Genomic DNA, 21,570 nt, shown 5'->3' on the forward strand with positions numbered 1-21,570 from the left:
GTTCTGGGCAGTATCTGAGAGCTGAGTGAGCTGCTCCTTTTGGGGAACCAACAAAGAGCAAACCACTGGACCGCTCCTCAGACCAGGCAGACTGTTTCTTGCTGGGGAGGGGAGCGGGAGACAGGTTGCTGGGCTGTTTTGACATCCCTCAGCACAGATTGCTCACAGAGCTACTCATGATGCTGCTCCCGGCAGCTGAGGCAGCTGTGGGAGAACTGGGAATGCCCAGATGTGCAGTGTAACAGGGTCAGCCCCAGGGGGAAGGGGGAAAGGCAGCCCAATGCCCAGCCTGGGCTAGGGAAAGAACACAGGGTTAATTAAGCTCCCAGGTGGGGGCAATAGGGTGTGGTGGCAGGCACTCAGTTAACAAAGACCAGCTGAGCTGACTGGTGGAAGGCACAAAAGCAGTGGAGGCAAACAGAGCTGGGCAGGAGAATGAGAGGTTGTGGGAGGAGTGTGACTGATACTGTGAGGGGAAATAAGACCGAGAATGGGAAAGGACTGTCTAGGAACGACTACAGCAGAAAGGGATCTAGGGGTTACAGTGGACCACAAGCTAAATATGAGTCAACAGTGTGATGCTGTTGCAAAAAAAGCAAACATGATTCTGGGCTGCATTAACAGGCGTGTTGTGAACAAGACACGAGAAGTCATTCTCCCGCTCTACTCTGCGCTGGTTAGGCCTCAGCTGGAGTATTGTGTCCAGTTCTGGGCACTGCAGTTCAAAAAGATGTGGAGAAACTAGAGAGGGTCCAGAGAAGAGCAACAAGAATGATAAAAGGTCTAGAGAATGTGACCTATGAAGAAAGGCTGAAAGAATTGGGCTTGTTTAGTTTGGAAAAGAGAAGATTGAGAGGAGACATGATAGCGGTTTTCAGGTATCTAAAAGGGAGTCATAAGGAGGAAGGAGAAAACTTGTTCTTCTTGGCCTCTGAGGATAGAACAAGAGGCAACGGGCTTCAACTGCAGCAAGGGAGGTTGGACATTAGGTTGGACATTAGGAAAAAGTTCCTAACCGTCAGGGCAGTCAAACAGTGAGATACATTGCCAAGGGAGGTTGCGGAATCTCCCTCGCTGGAGATATTTAAGAACAGGTTAGATAGATGTCTATCAGGGATGGTTTAGATAGTACTTGGTCCTGCCATTGGGGCAGGGGGCTGGACTCAATGGCCTCTCAAGGTCCCTTCCAGTCCTAGTGTTCTATGATTCTATGATTCTAGTTAGAGCAGATCAGGAGGAGAATGCCTAAAACAGGGCTGGGGAAGGGGGAGTGGTAGGGTCTCCTCTCCCAGCCAGGCTGACAGCTCTGTTAGTGAAAGAAGAGGGAGGCCCTGACCAGAACCAGAGTCTGGCCCCTGCAGCTGGAGGGGCAGAGGCAAAGGGGGCACCTTGTCACAGCCGAGATCAGCTCTGCATTCCTGCAGCACTGCATTGTGGGATACATACCCACAGTGCATTGCTCACACTGTGGATGATGGAGCCCCCAATGTGGGAATGACCTGTTGACGGGGAGTTAGTGTGAGCACCTGCTGGTGACTTTTATTTTGTTGACTTTTGGGTGTTGGCATAAATTTTAACATACCCTAAGACTGCATGTGAACTGCTGTGCTGCTCATGTCATCCTGCTCACATGGTAGCCACTGTGTCAGAATAAGACTTGCACAATAAACAGGCCTAGCAAAAGCAAATAGCAGGGCACAGTGAATAAGAGACTGGGCTAGGGCTCAGGCTTCTTCTCTTCCTGATTCTGCCATATGCCAGCTGTGTGACTTTGGACTAGTCCTTTCTCTCATTCACCTGTAACTTCTATAGACCCTGGGGCTGCAGTGATGTGGCTTTGCTAGGGCAGAAGAAGACACTGAGTAGGATGGTTTGGTCTATCAAAGAGATTCTGCCACTGGGAATCTAATATCTGCAGCTGCAAACTGAGCGTGCACTAGCATGTGAGGGAAACCACAGCAAAGTCCCAGAATACCATTCCTGTCTCCTAAGAGATTGTTTTTATAATATCCATGCTCATGTTTTATTATTGGCATGGCAGTATGCTTTGGTCCAAGACAAAGGATTCCAATGACTCATAGCAGCTGTGGTCAGGAGTCATATTTTTCTCTTGAAGTTCTGGAACATGGGCACATGTGATTTACAGTGTCTTCCCAGTCAGACCATTGACCCACAAATCCTGCAATTCTGCCTCTGGCAGAGCTTGACCTGATACTTCAGGGGAAGGGTAAAACTGTCCATCATGCACCTAACCACTTGTGTGATGTTGAATATTGAGGGGGTGATAGGGAGAATTCCTTCTTGATTCCTGCAGGAAATCATCTTATTTCATGGAGCATGTGATTGCATTGCTTTTATCATTGCTGTAGCTAGCTATGTAATTACGGGTTCTCTAATTTACTAACGGTTTTAATACTCCAGCCACAAGAATGTGAGGCAGCAGGCTGCATAGAGCTTAGTAGCAGTTACATGGTCTTCATCATATCCAGAAATGAAAACAGTCAAATCTTGAGTCAAATGCTTTTTGGAAGAACTCCTTCAGCCGTTTCTCCTCTGACTAAGTGCTCAGACCTAGATGGAGAGGAATTGCTATTGTCATGCAAATTGTTGTTGTTACCATTTACAAGGGGGAGGGATAGCTCAGTGGTTTGAGCATTGGCTTGCTAAACACAGCATTGTGAGCTCAATCCTTGAGGAGGCTGTTTAGGGATTGGGACAAATAGATGTCAGAGATGGTGCTTGGTCCTGCCAAGAGGGCAGGGGACTGGGCTTTTAGACCTCTGAAGGTCCCTTCCAGCTCTATGAGATGTGTATCACCATGTAAAAAAGATGAGTATGGTCCACTACCACATCATCCTAACAGAAGCTTGGAAGAGATTATACCTCTGGGGCTATGTCTACACTAGCCCCAAACTTCAAAATGGCCATTTCAAAGTTTACTAATGAAGCGCTGAAATACACATTCAGCGCCTCATTAGCATGTGGGCAGCCACAGTGCTTCAAAATTGACGTGGCTGGCCACTGTGCAGATCGTCCTGACGGGGCTCCTTTTCAAAAGGGCCCCGCCTACTTTGAAGTCCCCTTATTCCTGTGAGCAGATGGCCATTTCGAAGTTTGGGGCTAGTGTAGACACGGCCTGGGAGACATAATCTGCCAGAGAATCACCTCAGAGAGTCAACTGAATACAAAGGGCAGGTCTACTCTAGGCAGATAAGTTGATTGTAGATACACAGTTCTAGCTACAGCAATTGTGTAGCTGGAATCAGCTTATCTACAATAAAATTACCTCATTGTCTTCACAGAGGGAAATCAATGGGACAAACTCTCCCATTGCTGAGGAGTACAAGGGTCAACTGCTGACCCCAGGTAGTTCAATTTTGCACATCCTTCCTAGGCTTGTGAAATCAAACTCCAGAAGATCGACACTAACTGGGTCAATCTTCCATGTAGTCTAGATGTATCCTCAGAGATACCAATATCCTGGGAAACCTTAAATTGAGGGAAAGGTTCCTTGGAAGTCCTGTTAATAGATTATACATTGTTGCTGCTCCTGGTAATTAGAATTACGGTCATTATTTATTATTTGTATTATGCTAGCACCTACAATCTTGACTATAAAAAGGGTCCCATTGCACTGGGCCTGATGTTTACAGAGACCCAGGACATTTTGCAAGCATATTGAAAGATCAAAACACGGTTGGCAAACATGCAGCATGAGGACCAATGGTCATGTGGCGCTGAACTTTTTAAAAATATAAGTTAATCTGTATCCCAAACACAAAGTGTAAATCAGAGGCCTACACAAAAGTGGAATCTTACTCATATTATGTTGGCTTGAGTATTTCTAATTAGTGTTACATCACATTACAGAGATACTTTTCCTTGGCAAATCATTCTGTAGTACTATCCAGCTTCATCATTTCCATCTTGTCTGTCAGTGGCAAGGAGGAGGTCACTCAGCTGAACCTGAGATAATGTTGAATGCATACAGTTTTTGAAACAGCTTAATCAGCTCACTGCACGTTTAGCACTAGCTGCTCCAGCTGGGGCACCATTTCAGATTTTGGGGTGTGGGGTGGCCAGAGTTAATTATTCTTCTGGGTGCTTGAAACTCTAGTTTTCTGGCAGATAATTTAGCAATTAGCTGACAGGAGTCCTATATCTAATCCCTTTGTAAAAGAAAGAACATTAAATAAATACTAGACTGATTAAACTCTAGCAATCACACTTTCTGTCATCTTGTGGCACGTAACATAAGGGGCACTGCTTAGGTTTAAAATTTTAATGTACATTCTTACTTAGTTACTAACTCCTGACGAGTTACCCGTCAGGATTCCTGGGTTCTACCTGAGCTCCGGGATGGGTAAGGGGTCTAGTGGGTTACACCTGGGAACATATACATATGTGTCCTATACAGTATAGGCACATCAGCATGGACATACTGGGTAAGATCAATGGTCCATCTACCATAATATTCAGCTGTCTCAGCGGGAATAGCAGAACAGGCAATCATCAAGTGATCCACCTCCTGTTGCTCACCCCCAGGCTTCTAGCAAACACAGGTGAGAGACCTGCAAGATATGGTGTTGGATTCCTGTTCACCCTGGTGAATAGCCATTGAAGGACGTATCTTCCTTGAACCTATATAGTTTTATATTGGAACCCTATTATAGTTTTGGTCTTCACAACATATTGTGGAAAGGGTTCCACAGGGAGTCTGTGACAACATCCTTTTTTTGTTTGTTTTTATATCCAGTGCCTTTTAATTTCATTGAGGCTACATATATGCTAGCCCCTTCTTTTTAAAAGGGGCGTGGTAATGAGTGAGGTCAGAAGATGCTAATGAGGTGCTGTCATGAATATGCAGCACCTCATTAACATAATGGCGGCTGTGGCGATTTGAAAGTGCTGCTTTCGAATCGTGTGCCACCTGTGAAGATGGTGGCCTATGAAAGGACCCCCCCAGTCTTTGAAAGCCCCTTATTCCTATTGGTTTTAGGAATAAATGGATTTTGAAGGCTGGGAGGTCCTTTCAAAAGGCCCCCATCCACATGGGCAGTGTGCGGTTTCAAAGTGGCACTTTCAAATCTCTGTGACCACCATTATGCTAATGAGGTGCTGAATATTCATGGAATGTCTCATTAGCATCTTCTGATCTTGCTCATTACCATGCCCCTTTCGCATGGAAGGGGTTAGTGTAGACATGGCTTTAGTGTTTCAAGAGAACTTGACACAGTGAAATTCAAGTAGCTCTTGACACCAGGTGTCCAATTGAAAACCTGTGTCCCCTTTGTAAAACAGTACATTTTGAAAGATGTAACCTCATGAATCAAGTCTAAAGAAAATGAGTATTTTCCCATGAGTTTCTAAACCTCGTTCTTTGACATTCTAACATTATAATTTAAAGTTGCATGGAATGGCAAAAACTCTATCCTACCTCTTTAAATGCCTCACATTAAGATGTTAGTTCCCAGATCATATTACTTAAAGACCATCAATGGTTATCATCTGCTTCTAACGAAAATCACATACAAAATCCTCACGCTTCTGGCTATGTGTCACTTTCTGGATAGTTTGTTTTCAAAATCTGTTGCTTCCCATATGTTCTGAGATTCTTTTACAAGTTCCTCATAATTTTCTTCAGATCTGAGATTGTTGAGCTCATTCACGATGCTCTCAAGTTTCTGAAGGACCTGGAATGGGTCAGTTTTCTTTGAATGACTGCTGAGGCTACATCCATGAGAAGTAATAGTCCACACCACAATAAAAAATTTATATAAAGCATCTAATTCATCAAAAACTTGTTGCTTTTGCCTTGCTCTATGTCCCCACTGCTCATGCATTCAGTGACAGTTTCATCTTCTAGGCACTGAATCACTCTTTGAAAATTTTCAGTCATTGCCTGGATGGCCTTCATTCAAGCTGCCGACGTAGTCTTACAGAATGCCATTGGATGGGAGGGTCCATTTCGTTCTTCAGAAGTCTGTTCAATTTCATCGGCTGTTACATTTCTACCAACTTCTTCAGGGTTGTGAAGAGTGTCATCAAGTTCCAAATGGCACTTTCTTGAGCAAGTGTTTAAAAATGAAGATTATTTTCAGATGTAGCCATTAGTTTTTTCCGTTGATGGTTAGAGCCTGGGAAATATGTATATACTTCCTCCAGAGTTGCAAATAAAAATCCAAAACCCCCTCCAGGTCAGGACTTCAACAGTATACAGCAAAACTAGGTTAATTTGATGTGCTGCGCAATGGACGTAAGGTGCATACACTTCTTTTTCCCTTGTCTGAAAGATATTGTCTCATTTTTGCAACCCTCCATGAGCTCTGGCCATAACACTAGCCCTATGATATCCCTGCCAAGATTCGTGCTCAGAAACCGTGGTGGTGGTTGCAATATATAAAACTGGTTTGATGGATAGGATGTAACTAGTAACTGTCTACCTGCAAAAATGAAGTGAACTAAGATGAGGGCTGGAAGGTTTATAGAGCTAAAACCTCAGGACAGGGCTGAACTAAACACACCAAGTAGCAGCATACAGTGACTGAAAGCTCAGGAGAATCACTGAAGCTTGGTCTACACCAGACCTTACAGCCAACTGAAGATACGCAATTCTAGCTACGGCAATTGTGTAGCTAGAACTGACATATCTGCAGTTGACTGTAAGGTCTGTCCTCACTTAGGGAGGTTGACAGGAGCATTTCTCCTGTCCACCTCCCTTATTCCTTGCACTAGGAGAAGTACTAGGGGGTTGACTCTGGGCCCCAGAGAGGTTAATTTTGTGGATTTTTACCAGACATGTGAAATCAAATTCTGGAAGATCAACTGGATGGATCAATCTCCCAGTAAGTATGGACAAGCCCTAGGTCCACTGTCTTAGTGACAAAGGACCATTGGCTGATGACCTCAATTGGAGGAAAGTAAGAACCGACAACTGTTGGAGAAATCTTACAGAAATGGTCTAAGAAAATGTAAATGACCATAAAATCATCCAGTTAATTCCCCTTGTGAGCATATGGCATGTTAGGAGTGTTTTCTGTCTCAAATAATATGTTACGAAGCATCTGGTTCACATGACTTGGGATCAGAGAGAATGTTATAACTTGTAGTAATATGAAGAATAATTGCACAGGAAACATGATCAAAATTGAGCAGATGTGATGAAATGTTGGTCCAATGTGTTTTTTTCAGATGAAAAATTGAGCTGAGGGGGATTTTGAGATTCACTATGTCCCTGGTCCCCCTCCCCCAGGTAGCGCACATATGGTGATGATCAGCGCAGAAATTACATGTCATTTTGATCAGCCATATCACATGTTAAAAGCCAAAGACATACCAGAGTTGAGTTTTTTTCTGTACCTATTAGTATGGGAGAAATTATCTATAAAATGTGTTTACTGACAGAGTCTTCATTGATATAATGCTATTGTAGGCAGGTGGAATCCAGTTCCCTTTGTTCTGCTTAAAATAAAATCCCCATTATGTTACTTTTTTGGACAAATGATTGTACTATGTTGGCTATCCTTAAATAACCATTTATCAAGGAATAAATTGTGTGCTGGATACATTTTACCACCACCATGGTGGACAGTTACTAAACTTTGCTGGGTTCTTTTGAGAGTGGGTTACCTTCTGACATATTTCAAATGATAACACAATAACCGTACTCTCAGATGTCTGTCTACACCATGGATGGGCAATAATTTTTGATGGGAGGCCACTCTAAGAGTTTGATAAGTAGTCAAGGGCTGTTTTCTTCCATGATATTCATGGAGGAGGTGTGGGGTCTGGGAAGGGAGTTGGGTGAAGGAGGGGGTTGTAACCTGGAGTAGTGGGTTGGGGTGCGGGATCGGGGAGGTGTATGAGTGCAGGAGAGGATTGTGACCAAGGGGAGGAGTATAGGGGAGGGTGCATGTTCTGGGAGAAGGATGTGACCTGTGGCAGTGGGGCATGTGGGAGTGCAGGGTTTTGGGTGGTGACCTGGGACAAGAGGCTGAGTGCAGGAGAGGGGTGCTGGGCTCGGGATGGGGCATGGGTGCAGGACAGGAGCTGTGAAATTGTGCTGGGGGGAGGGTAAGGGCAGCACATGAAGCCCCGTCTCTCAAGGGCGTACAGTGCAAAGGGACGTATATGGTTTGCAGCCAGCCACTTTCAGCAGTGAGTGTGGGCTGTGGGAGGATGATGGGACAGACCTGGTGGTTTGATGGGCAGGATCTAGCTCATGGGCTATATTTTGACTGCCCCTGGTTTATAGTAACATCCACTATTGCTTTCCATTGGAACAGAGACAGGGAAAGAACAAAGGCACGTCCAGGGGTTCAGGCAACAATTACTCTATCTGGCTTATATGAACCTCATTACCATAGCACATGAGCAGCCCTTAAGGGGAGGTAGACAACAACACATACCAAACTGGTGTCCTTTGAATTCATTCGGGCAGCATCTGGGGATGGATGACTTGTGCAAGTAGTTTTAAATGTGGTTGTGTCACAGATCTGATCCAAACCCCACTGAAGTGAACAGAAATTCATGTGACTTCCCTTGTCTTTGGCTGATGCTGGGAGTGTTGCTAGTGGCTGAGAGGTTCAATAGATGATGGCTAAGGGACATTTTACATGTGCTAGTGATAGTAAAATTCAATGGCTTTTAATGTTTTTTTTCTGTTTCATTTTAGTTGCCTTTGTCCCTCATTTTCCAATTTTTAGGTTGATTTTGACATTGGGATATATTGAGTTCTTCACCAGGTAGCTTTTTCAAGATGAAATTCACCCCTGTCCAGAGACCACCCCCCATATCAAGACCTAGGCAGTGCTGACATCTTTGACACAGGAATTAGAGATTAAAAGAGGGCCTTCTGATTGCCCGATGCACAGGGACCAAATGCATTTGTGATGCGGAGTCAAACGCTCAGGATGAATTCTAGCAAGTGTGTGGCTGTAAATTTGTCTGGTCTGGGAACTTGTCTTAAGTGTGTTTTGCTGCCATAAAGCCCTATGGATAGCCACAGCACTGTGCAGTTTTAACACATTGCTAGAGGCTGCTACATTTATATGAGCGTCCAATGCTGCTTACAGATAGGTGACCAGTACACCAGGTGTCTGCCTTTGCAGAGTCCAATGGCATTAGAGGAAAAAGATCTACGGTGTTAACCTGTCCATTCCCTGCTAGTATAGGCTTGTTCCATACAAGATATTCTTTTTTTTCTTTTCTCTTTTAAACCATCCATCTCATGTTGTTTGGCTCTTTACATGTTATACAATAACAACGTCCAGCACAAAACTTCTACCTGTAACCCATCTGCTAGATGGGGTTGGCAGCAACAAGGCCCAGGTTCAATATGTAGGATTTCCCCATAAAAATACAAACCAGACCCAGCTTGAGCACCAGCCTAGTCATCTGTGCAAACTTACCACACCTGGGCACCTGTAAGTGGCAATACTACCCCACTTGGAAGCACTTAGTCTGTGTCTAACAAGTGAGCACTTTTATTAAAAGGGAAAGGGAACTATGCATTGTTTTGGGACAATACTGCTAACCCACTGACCAGCATTAGGAAACTTGGCCCCACAGCTTGAATGTCCCCTTAACAGGCCGCTCCCCTCCCCTTCTGTTGCACTCTGCACACAGTTGGCTGCTGTGGATGAGTGAAGAGTTGAGGTGTGTTCACAGGGTTCATCTCCCAGCCTGTTGGGGCAGGGTGAGGGGAGGCAAGAGGTTGCTGAGCAGTCCTGCTTGTGCTGCGGCTGGCCATTGTCACTGCTTCGCTGCTGCTGAGGTTCTGCCACTTCGCCCAGCTGCCTCAGTGCTTTCAGCAGGGACTGGGAAACCTCACAGCCAATCCGTTCTCTGTGTTTTCTCTCTCTGGTTTAAATTTTAGCTCCTCAACATGCTCAGCAGTGATGTCAGCTCTAGGAATCACCGGTCATGAGCAAGGACTCTCAGCAGTGTCCATTCAGCTCTGTCATTAAATGATGGAGAGGAACAGGTCAAATGATATCTAGGACTCTTTGGGCAGAGTCTAAGCCGGCCATTACTAACACTCTTTCCCACCAACTCTCATCTTCAGTAGGATGTGACGTCCCGAGACCCTGCCTAGCAAGTGAGGTTCGGTTTAAGATGACCCCCCCCACCGCCCAGTCAGGACATGAAAATACACAGTGTTGCTGCCCAATATAGTAGGCGCAAGGGCAAAGCGTAGGAGGTACACAGGGGGCCACGTACACCCTTGCGTCACCCCTGCTCACACTTGCCATGAGCTCGGCATTGCTTCTGATGAGTAAGGGGGCAGTCCCGTTCCTTCCCTGCGGTGTTGTGGCGTGCGAGCTCTACCCCTAGGTCGCGCTGCTGTGGGGAAGGGCGGGGGCTCCTCCCACACCCACTGGAAAGCTGTGTGGTGCTTCGATGGGAAGAGGTGGGCGGGGCAAAGCAGGGGCAGGGAGTGGGCGGAGCAGGAAGGGCATGGGCGGGGATGTGGTGGGACCTGAGCACAGCAAGGGAGGGGTGAGGGTGGGGCTGGGGCACCTCTGAATGAGGATAACAACGTTTCATTGCCTCTGAATTCAAAGACTGGAATGATGTGTAACACAAAACGAGGCAGAATTGATCCTTTTAGCAAAGCAGCTCCATCAGACTGTGCAGCTGGGCAGGATAGGCACGTCCATGCATCACAATCTGCTCCTGAAGTCTTTCCCCCCATGGCCTCACTAGATGCCAGGCCAGAGAGCCCACTCCGACCCTGCTAACATCACAACAAACATATTCACTGATTTGCTGCATAAGATTCTCTTTAGTGACCTCTGTGGAACCTGGAGGGAGGACCTTGGGTTTCAGGAGGGACAACTTTGGAGGGGATGCAAGACTTTGGAACTTGGCCAAGGGCAGGTGGAGCAGCTCTGTTAATAGCTGCTTGACACAAGAGCTGGTTCACTCCAGAGTAGAGCCGACTGAAACTTTCCAACTCAAACAAGTGCCTCAGCGGCGAGTGCTGTTGTGACAGGGCTGAAGCTGTCTGTGGGAATGTGTCAGTTTTGTCCAAACTTTTGATAGAAACCAGGCAGGGAGTCAGGAGGGAGGCCAGCCTGGCTCATAGGCTTCCTGCTTGGTGGGGTTCCTAGGTGCCCAGCTCCCCGGCAGGCTGCTTGGCAGGGAACTTGAGTAACAGGGCTCCAGATTCTCTGGTACCCCGGGCAGCTGTCTCCCCAGGCTCCCTTGCTCTCTGGGCAGCAGGCTCCCTGGATGGTCAGTTTGCACTCACTGAGGCTCAGGCTGAGCAGGGCATTGGTGGTTCAGAGGTAGAACGCTTGCTCCCTTCTCCCCACCCCCACTACGAGAAGCCCAGGGTTGATTCCTGTCCAGTGCAGAGGGTGGTTCTACCTGGCAACCTGACTGTTCTGCTGCTGGCATGGTTGGCTTGCAAGCTGGCCCTCTGAGCAGGGCATTGAGTGCCAATGTGTCCTGTACTGGCTCATGTCCTTGATGTAACCTGTTGTCAGGGGTGCTGCTGCTCTTTGCCCTTCCTTTCTTTTTGAGGAGCAGTGGTGAGGGGCTGGGAGCAGTTCCCTGAGGGGTGTGCTCCTTCAGGTGGGGTATGAAACCTCCTCCTGCTTTTAAGCCAGGACCACGGGATGTGCAAGCATGGGCGGGAAGAACTCAGGCCACCTTCCATGCCCCTAGCCAACTGCTTTCCCTGTTAAGAGCAAATCTTGTAGTGCAATGGTAGCGCGTCTGAGCCCAGGTGAGAGGGCCAGGTGTTTGACCCGCATTGAGTTCAGGCTGTTGTGCCTTTGTCTCTGTGTGTCTTGTGGGGGGAACTTCACCTGTAAAGGCTTTGTGGGCTGTTTCCTTTAGTGTCCCGTAGAAGATTGCAATGAGCTTGACACAGAGCAAATGATGGACTCTCCCCTCAGCGGGGCAAGCACACAGACCCGCACACTGAGCTAAACCTGTGACCTGCCGATCTCTGCTCAGACACCTTATCCATTGTGACACTTGCTCTGGGCCTTATCTTTTCTCCTGGTGGCCAGGCCAGGCCACCTACATAAGGTGGAAAGGCATTATGAGGGAAGCCATTCTCTGGCTCAGGCCTGCTTTCTTCTCCCAGAAGACCGGGAGAGAATGCACGAAGAAAGGCATGAAAGGGTGAAGATGAGGAATAGGAACATACAATTCCATGGCTGTGCAGCAAGCGGCTGGAGAATGCCCACACCCTTGTCAAGGGCTGCTTTTCTTAGTCTCTTTAGGAGCAAAAGCAGGGATGTTTCTGCCCAGCTTTGTGGTGTGGCCCCTTTGTGTGTGAGGTGAAGACGATAACTGCTATGTTACAGACACTAAGGGCCACTGGCTTGCTGGTGCTGCTGTGGCGAGGCCTCCTTTGACAAGGCCCAGAAACAGGCAAAAATGCATGTCTGGTGTTGGCTGAATACACATGGTCTGGTTACGGTTGTTAAGGAACGGGCTAAGGAAGATGGTGGTTCAGCAGCAGAATTCTTTCCTGCAAGTTCTAACGTCAAAGGAGCTATATGGAGAGTACTACCCACCACCGGCATACCGTCCTATTTAAACCAAGGAGACACCAGTGACCCCAAATCTGACAGTGTTGTACATTCACTTCCACCTCACTGATGGCAATAGCTGTTGTAATAAGGCCGCATGCCCTGCTACTGATGTAACTTACTCCATTCTACATAAAAAATGATGCACCCTGAAGGTACGCATGCCGCTCTTTCCTTTCTCACACACATAGGAGTGGAAAAGAAAAATCTCCTTTCCCTTGGTCTCATTAGTAACCACGTCTCAAACCATTTAAGGCTTTATAGATTAAATCCACCTCCTGGAGTTCCACCCAGCAACTCATGGGCAGCCTGCACAAACCATAGGGCACCAGTGGGATATGCTGTGGATGACTCCCCACTTCATAAGTAGGCAGCCGTTTTCTGAACTAGCATTGATTTCCTTTTCCTATCAGCTTCTTCTGGTAACACACAATGATTTTCCAGAATGTGCAGAAATGGGCAGCCAAACCATACCAGCCTCATGTTGAGCCCCTGAAAACAAAAACAGCACACAGACAGGTGATTCATCTTGGCCTCCTCGTGCATTCTAACCAGACAACCTGCAATCCAGCCAGCTGAAACTAGTTCCACCTAACCCAGATTTTCTTGAAAATGGTCCAGTGGAAATAATGAGAATTGCAGCATCAGTAGCTTAAATTCCACCTTAGCCTGCCTTTATTTTCCAACTTCTTTTTGGGTGCAATACGAAAGGTTACTGTCCAGCTTAGAGTGGTCACTCTTTGCACCACTTCTTTCTTACCTTATTACCATCCCTAAAGAAACATCATCTGAGGCTACATTATGTCTTAGGAACTCACGATGAAATGGGATCTATATTGCTGTTGCACAGAAACCTGTGATATAATTATTTGTTTTAAATGTGTTCCTGCTATCCCATCATCCCTGCACCTAGGCAGGAAGGCAAGCAAATATATTTTTGGAACATGATTGTAGACTTTTAGCTGTAAACTGTACAAGATGTCACTGAAGCAATTCACTGCCACGTTCAAAGCCGTAGGGTGGGAGGAAAAAGTCACTGCACGCTCTGTGAGACTCTGACATCTGAATAAATGCTGCAGTGACACTATGAAAGCTATTAAGAAGTGTTGGAAGAACATGAATTGAGAAATTGGGTGGTTCATGACTGACTGGAAAATATGTCCTGTATGGCATACAAGCATTACACAATTAATTAACTCATCCACTCTAATCACTAATCGTTTCTCAGACATGGGACATCTGTTGGACAGGGCTCAGAGCATCTTACTCTCAAACATAAAGCTGCCAGTATTTTGGAACAGAAATCCTATGATTTCTCTCATCAGCCCTGCCAAAAACTCCACCTGCCAACCATTCCAAAATGCGATCAGGAACACCATTCTGTGATAACTCCTTCGCTTCAAGCGCTGCTAGTGAGTTGGGTTTATGGGTGGTGGAAGACATGGCCACAGAAACACTTCTGCACCAAAGAGTGAAGACTTCGGCAAGATGCAGTCCCTGCTTGTGGTGACAGGGTGTGGTGGGGCTGGTTACAGGAGACCAGTTTGGTGATGGTGGGGGGAACACAGTGAATGGATGAGAGGAATGGCTGGGGGATGTCCTGAAGCAGGGCTGCTGTGTTCTAGATGGTGTGTGTGTGTGCATGCGGGCCGGGGGCTGGCTGGTACATAATTTGTGGGACATACTATGTGTAGGTGCCAAAATGACTACTAACTCCTTTCAACAACATAGATTTTCCTGTGGGGGCTTGGGGGTGATGGAAAAAACTAAGACATTTCATGGCAAAAATCTACATTAACACAGTGTGAAAGCTGCTTGCTGGCACATTGTCCCTGGGCAGAGTACTGAGTGGAGCAAAGTTCAAACTTCTGAACTTCTGAAAACCAAGAAATATTCTGGTAAATGTGCCCAAGTTGTTCATGTTTTCTGCTATTCTCTTTGAGCAATGCCTGAAGGTGCACATAGCACACATTCACAGTAGCCCCTGGCACTAAAAGTTTCAAGTGCTTCCAGATCATGGTGTACCCTCACACCCTTAGCCAACTCTCCGGAAAGATTACCACCCCACAGCGGTACTTCAAGGTCTTTACAGCTCCCCTACACTGACTCACAGGACACTGTCTCAACCGTGTTATATGTTCATTTAACCATCATTAAAGAGTTAAAATGCTCCTCACTTCCACCTCACTGATGGCAATATCTGTTGTAATAAAGAGCCATGCCCTGCTATTGACATAACTTACTCCACTCTATATAAAAAATGATGCATCCTGAAGGTACGCATGCCCCTCTTTCCTTTCTCACACACATAGGAGTGGAAAAGAAAAATCTCTTATCACAGTTGCAGCTCTGTAATACGTTCCCCCATAATCCACAGATCTTGTAAACATACTTCTACTAAACAGAGTTACCTCCATTGCTGAGGTGGTTTGTAAGGCTGACGCTGAACTCTGTCGCCACTGAACAAAATGTTATGGTGGTAATTTCAAAAGTGTACGACTGAAAATTGATTTAGTATTGATTTGAAATTTTACGATGCAGAAGAAGAATGCTGCTTTCTCCTTTTTTTTTACTAGTCTGCATTTAACAAAGAGTTGTATTTGCTTTCTTTGTCTTTCCCGTTGCCTGATTGTTAATCCCTTCCAAATCAGGTGTGTAGTTGACCTGTCTGTTCACAACTACGGTGTTCATAACACTGACATCCTACTGCACTGCCTCCTCCATTCAATACAGCTGCACATTTGTTTTACCTGGAGTGTATGCAGATAAGTGCTTAAACTACTGTTATATCCCTTCTTGCTACTGACAACACCCTTTGCAAGAACACCCTATGTCCCTACTACTTATAGTATGTACACAAACATGCACCGAAAAGATGCACACTGGATGTGGAGATACGCAAGCAGCTCTCCCCTTTGCTCACACCCAGCAAAGGGTGTGAAATGTAGCTCTCAAGTCATAATCACAGCTCTGTCACACATGGCAAAATAATCCACATGTCTTTATATCATGAAGACACCTTTACCCAGCAGGTCTAACTGCTGTCTCTGCCACACAGTGTAGGTACATCTAACACCTGATGTGTTGACCGCACCTCAAGTGTATATAAATAATCCCCCCCTAGCTACTGCAAGCTTCCTGGGAGCAAAAGGGAGGTGACGTGGGCTCTCTTTTTTTCTTTTCATCCTTGAATAGTGTTAGCTGCAATCCAACGGATGGGAGTGAATGCATTGTAAAGGCGGATGCCAAAGTGTAAGGGACAAAAGAATTTGGCCTCGTATATCTCACATTGATGATCTTACAGTCTGTTACCATATTAGTCATGTGAGTGGAATGGTTTTTCAAGTAAGTCATTATTGTGAGTGTCAGATTTTCCTGGATTTTAAAGAGAGGGAACAATGCAGCCATTCTGAAGAGGAGCTATTAACCTTTGAATATTGCTTTTTTGACTGGGCAGGGAAAGGCAGATTCAAGCAAAGCTAATGGAAAACTGGAAAAAGAGATGAAAATTAAAGACTTTGCTCTGAAAAGCAAACTAAGGTGCAAGATTAGCAGATGTTCTTAATGGCTCCCCTATTCTCCTCTTTATTTATGGGCCACATGTCCCTTTTCTAGCTTTCATTCCATGCCTCCTTTTCACACCAGATGCTATTTGATTTTACATGCTTCACCCAGTCCCAGTACTGTACCTGGGTGCTTGAGTTACACCCACCTGACTGATGAAAGCATCTCTTACAGCACAATGTGAGATCCAATATATCATATACAACTGGATGTAGCAGTCAGCTGACATTAACACAGCACAGGGTGTTTTAACATGGAAAAAGCAACTCTCATGGGAACACATGGCTTAGGGTAAACCCTCGACTCAGCAGACCCTGATTTAGAAGACTTTGGGAACAATGGATGCCTGCCAGCCTCCCCTCCGAAGAAAGTAAGTGCCAGCAACTCAGCAGAGCTGCTGGAGTCAAACCCGTCACTGGCCCCACTGCCGCTGTGGCTGGAGAAGCCAATGGAGCAGCCAGCGGAGCCGCTGTGGCTGGGGCTGTCACTGTGAATGGAGCCGCCATGCATTCCTCCCACCAGGGGTGGGGCACTTATGCGGGCAGACAGCACTCACGTACGTGCCCCAGCCCTGGTGGGAAGAGCGGGTGGCGGCGCTATCGGAAGTGACAGGCCTAGCTGCAGCAGCTTCTCTAGCCGCTCAGGCAGCTGCAGTGGTGACAGCAGCTCTGGCAGCTCTGGTGAGTCACCAGCTTTTATTTGTGGGGTCCAGGAGATCCTGGCTGCGGGATGGGGCGGGGGGGTACTCTATGGCAAAAGCAATACACCCTTGGATTTAATGGACTTCGGCATTAATGGACACCCCCTCCCCCAATTAGTCCATTAAATCGAGAGTTTAGTTTACTGTTGCTGGCTCCTGTGAATGTCCTTTTTGTTCAAGTTTGGACAAAATGCTTTTCCCTTCTTTTCTCTTTCCCAAACGTCAATCTCCTCCCTCCCGCACCTCCGCTCTCTCTTCCCAGTTTGTAGTCAATGAGAGGCTTTCACTGTCATTCCTCTACACTCTGACCGAGGCCAGGTCCACACTAGGAAAGTAAGTTGATTTCAGATATGCAATTCTAGCTATGGCAATTGTGTAGCTAGAATTGACTTATCTGCAATTGACGTATCTGGCCATCCTCACCGAGGATGGTCGATGGGAGTATTTCTCCTATCAACCTCGCTTACTATGATAGTGAGGAATACCTGATGGGTCAATTTCACATGTCCCTACCAGACACATGAAATCGAACTCTGGAAGATCGACCCTGAATCAGTGGATCTTCTGGGTAGCGTAGACATGGCCTTAGTCATTTTAAATGTAATTGATACAAGCAAATGTTATTCCTTCCACACAGTCCTGTGCCTGCCTTTAATCTGTTTATCTACAGACTCCTTAAGTTCTCTTTCAGAACAAAAAAGTCTAACTTCCAAGGCTTTATACAGTTAGTGGTGTAAGGTACAGTCAACCTAACCCCTCTCATAAGAAAATAGACCAGCATCCGTAGCCCAAATCTCCACGTAACATTCACCTATCCCTGGGATGCAAGCTGGAATTCAAATCCCTCACCAAAACATACTACTTCTTTAAGCTGGTTAATGCTGAACTTTTCAGAAGTGCTGGCACACTGCCTCCCATTAACAAACACATTCTTTAATGCTTGCCATGCTATAAACTATGATGGTTCTACTGCCAGCAGCATAAGACATTCTGCACTGGAACTGCTTTGCCTGTTGATTTATATTGTAAGTTCATAAGGGAAGAGAGAACCACTTCCTCTGTATTTTGTACTTGGCTGAGCATGCAGTCAATACTTAATGATCTCATGGCACAATCCTTTGTGCATTAAATGATGTTCTGTACCTTGTAATGGGCCTTTCAGAACCTTCACGAGGTCAGCTGTATGCCAACACGAATGGTGGAAATACTATGGAATTCTAAAACTTTTAGAGATGGATGCAGTTAACATACATAGAATCTCAGCAAAGGTTTGATAGGAAAACTTTACACTACTAGTGAAAGGGGGACAATGGTTCTAGTCATTTGGTATCTTCCAACACACAAGCCCAGGCACACAGAAAACAAGTAGGTGGAGCCAAAAGGAGCTTTCCCCAAATTATTTTTTCCTCTTTAAGATGCGGGCAGAGCTGGGGAAAACACTCCATTCACTTCTTTTTTTTATAATGAATTCAGTGCAACATTAAGAGTCCTGGAAACAGAATTCCTGTGTGCACCAAACTGATATGTCCGGCATATGGCCTGGCAGTGTGAGCTACCTCTCAGAGCTCCTCTTGACCACAGTTAAAACATGACTAGAAGGGACTAACCTCTGATGGGGAGAGGGTATTTCAGTGCTTATGCCTGCTCATCCCATTCCTAGCTCTCTTCAGACTGAAAACAAGTGTTCAGCCAGCGCTGTGGACACCTATGTACTTGGAGTGTGACTGGGACCACTCAATTCATTTCTTATGGGCCACCTTGGAAGCCCTCATGTTTTCACAGAGGCCACATTTACACTACAGTGATCTTTCAAAAGCTGATCTTCCGAAAGATCTTTTTTGAAAGAGCACATCCACACACAAAAAGCGGAACAAAAGAACAATCTGCTCTTCCCAAAGAGAGCATCCACACAGCCCCTGCTCTTTCAAAAGAATGGGCCAAGGATCAAAAAATCCAGCACCATAAAGCCCACTGTTTTGAACAAAGGGACCCAGAGTGTTTACTTATGCTTTTGTCTGAAAGAATCTTTTGGAAAAAAGCGCTTTTCCTCCGTTGGGAGAGGAAGAGGGCCCCCAGAAGAAGCGCCACGTTCTGTCAAAAGGAATTCAAAAGAGCCCATTTTGTGTGTGGATGCTCTGCTTGCTCCTTCGAAAGAGGCCCTGATGTGTAGACGCAGCCTGAAAGTGTAGTCTAGCTTCACACCTCTTAGCAAATGCCTCTGAAACCATCCAGTCTCTCCCGGCTCAAGGGGGAAAGTAGGTTTTGACTGTGCTCTCTCTCTCCTTTTCTCCACCCAGTTAGTGCTATTGTCAACGGCTCAAAGCAATAGAATGTGTTTTGTCACTTATGGAAAGGGTTTTCTTTTGTGAGCATGAGCAATAACGTGTAAAGACATAATCAAACTTTCCTTGATGTTCTAGTTCAGACAAACCACGCACGCACAGACATGCATGCATCATATTAATGTATGTCTTGTGGCATCTCCTCCAAATGCAGCGTGATCAGGATGGCTGTATAACATGTCTACATTACAAAACTCAGTTCTTACAGAATATAAAGCATACAGGGCCAGGTTGTACCATAGTCCAGGGCAGTGTGGAGCTGCAAGTTCCAAACTCTCTGCAGGCACTGAGGAGAAGAACATTTTATGGCATCCCTTTAAGGGGTGCAGCAATTCCCCTCCTGACCCCACTCCGAGTCTCTCCTCCTTACCTGACTATCATATGCAAAGTGGAACAATGGCTCTGCTTACACCTGGCCCTAGTTATCCCTGCTTCACTGGATTTTTCCCGTGTTAAAGTAACTCAGTGGCAACCAATGTGCTCCTCCTGACATAGGTGCTACTATTTTCACTGAGCCTCACGTGGTTTCCAAAAGGGGCAGGAGAAAGGATCAATGGAACAAGAGACTAAGAATTAAGACTTTGCCTGTCATCTAAGTTCCTTGCCCATGACCTTGAACCAGAAGTTAGGGATTATTTGTGTAACGGCAGCTAGATGTTAGTTGTGAGTGGGTTGCGCCTCACCCCAAACAGTAGTTTCCACGATTGTTTCGTGAAATTTTATGGAGCACTTGGAAGGTATGTTCTCCGTGCAGGTTAAGTTTTAGTAGCCGTTTCTGTCTAAGGGTCCTTGATCTAGCCTTACAAAGAGGCCCACAGCAGATATAATATTTAAGAAATTTAATTATCTGAGTTATTTTAGTATTTACCACAAGCCAGAGAATATGTATCTTGGGACATTTCCAAACCACATTGAAGCAGGCACTGTATAATATCTTTTATTCAGTGCATTCTGAGGGCAGTTAATATATCTGTTGGGAGCCATATATTCTCTTTATAGTAGGAAGATTTGGGAGTCTTGGTATTTCCTTGAGAAAACTCCTATGAGAAATTAATTGGGCAGGGGATTCAGCGGATCTCCTTGACGTGTTTCCTTGAGATCCTTGAGGGGCACTTCCTCCTTGCCTTGCTGAGGGCTGTTGAAAATGGAAATGGAACGGGGCCCAGTTTGTTAAAGACAATAGTCAGTCTGACAACTTACTTTATTTTCATCCCTCTGTGGGGATATTTATGTAATGTCATACATGTTGCTCCAGATTCAGACCTCAGAGAGGTGCATGCTCCTTCTGAGGTCTAGGAGAAAAATTTGGCCCAGGAATCCAACCCATTTTGCTGGGAGGGGACATTTTCTATGCCACTCAGATTGAAATATTTATTATGGTTAAATAGTCACTGCTCTTTTAACTCCTCCTTCAGACTGAGGAGGCTAAAGAACGCTGGAGAGGAGAATATGTCAGTGTGTATTTTTTTCAAGTTGCTCTGTTGGCCAGGTCCTGTCCAATGGCTATTTGTCTTTGAGCTAGACCTTGATGAAGTCGATTATACCATGTGGTGATGTGACTGGTTAATTTTTCTCTGGACAGACATTCAAATGTTACCCAGTGCATTTGTCCATTCTGGGTAACATCTGAATGGTGACCAAGGTCTCAGTCTTTCAGAACCCTGTTAATCTCTGTGAGACTCCGATCAGGAACAGGGTTCTCCTTAATGCAGAACTGGTTGCTGATAGTGTCAACAGAGAAACCATGAGGATAGTTTTACATGCAGATGAGCTGCTGACCAAATGTTTCTTATGCATCTCTAACATGGGGAAATCCTTTGATATAACAAGGGTTCTTGATTTCCTGCTCACATGCCCCAGGATTCCTCTGCGGTGGGATTTTCAAAAGCACATATCTGACCTTCTGTAAGATTTGTGTTCCTAAATCTCTTGGGCAGTTTTGGAAATCCCACTCTATTGACTTCAACAGTCACTCAAGTTTTACACAAGCCTAGAGAGAGAGGAACCAGGATACCGGTCTATTTAAATATAAGACAATAATAAAATGTGGACTAATTTGCTGAATAATGTACAGTGATAAGACACAGCTGTCTAACTGAAATGGGTGGCCTGGTTCTCCTATCAGTCACACTAGTGTTATTCAGGAGTACCTCCAGGGAAGCCAGTGGGACTACTCCTGTAAAGAATGTTAAGAAGGTACATCAGTGTTTATTGGGTTACCTTGTGTGTCCCATTTAGACCTAGCTGGGCAGAGGGAAGTGGGTAACCTTGTGAAGCCACATAATGTCAGATGTGTCCCTCTTACCAGTTTAAATTTGTACAAAAACCCACATCAGTCTAAAATTCCACCTGATACATATGTATCCCTCAAGGCATCTGGTCCTTCCTTAGAGATGTCAGTGAGTCTGGAAGG

The sequence above is a fragment of the Carettochelys insculpta genome, chromosome 3, assembly GCF_033958435.1.
Source record: "Carettochelys insculpta isolate YL-2023 chromosome 3, ASM3395843v1, whole genome shotgun sequence".
Taxonomy (NCBI): Eukaryota; Metazoa; Chordata; order Testudines; family Carettochelyidae; genus Carettochelys; species Carettochelys insculpta.